Source organism: Phytophthora parasitica (assembly GCF_000247585.1).
Source record: "Phytophthora parasitica INRA-310 unplaced genomic scaffold supercont2.7, whole genome shotgun sequence".
Taxonomy (NCBI): domain Eukaryota; phylum Oomycota; class Peronosporomycetes; order Peronosporales; family Peronosporaceae; genus Phytophthora; species Phytophthora nicotianae.
Genome location: NW_008648993.1, coordinates 1,681,368 through 1,682,308, shown reverse-complemented (window position 1 = coordinate 1,682,308; position 941 = coordinate 1,681,368).

The window sequence follows — 941 nt, the reverse complement described above, 5'->3', positions numbered from 1 at the left end:
GGGGTCCAGTCTTGCAAGGACATCGTCGACGGGTACGTCTCATTCTCGTACCCCAGCGCCAGCAGCAGCGAGACCGAGTCCTCCGCGACTTGACTCGTCGACACCGAGTTGACCGGGTATTGCAGCTCATGAGGGAGAGCTGGCCAGTCAGCCTGTCTCTTGGGGATGGGCTTAAACAGCTGCATCGACTCATCGTTCTTCATCAGCGTCTGCACGCGGTCGAACAAGCGCTTGGCCACTGGTGTGTCACCGTTGATGGGTGGGCGAGGAGAATTCAGCAAAGCTGAGCGCTTCGCACTCGTCACCGATTGTTTAGAACCCTCAGTCCCATCGTCATAATCACCGTAGTCGGGGTCGGCACCCGCGACGTCGTCCAGCTCGGCAGCGAAGTTCCTCGAAAGTGACTTCGTCGCCCCGCTCAGGCCCGACGATAGCGTGGCCGTCTCCGGTGTCACTGCGCCTGGCTTTGGAGCCGGCGTCTTGTCTTCATAGTCATCGTAGTCATCTTGGGCGTCCGGTCCATCGTCCGCCTCATCCTCGAAGGTCACCGAAAGCTTGGAGACAGCTGCAAGATGCGCAGCCGTCCCGTCCTGACTTGAACTCTCGTAGCGCGCTCCGCAGGACTTGACAGGAGTAGCTGGTACCGCAGTCGATGTTCCTTTCGCCATTTTTTCTTCTTTCTTGTTTCTTCTTCTTCTTCTCTTGGTTTCTCGTCAACCGGGAGGCCATACAAACAGGTCACAATAGTCACGCTCTGTTCCCGGGTCGCGGTACCAGTTGTGGTGTTGTAATTCCCACGGCAGCTTTAGCTACTAGTGTAGGTAGGATAAACTCACAACAATACGTCTACCAGAACGGCAAACGATCGTTCGGGCGTGACCTGAAGACCCAGACTCAGCCCTTACACCGGGACAGACTGGACCTGCAAATCGCTTATATAG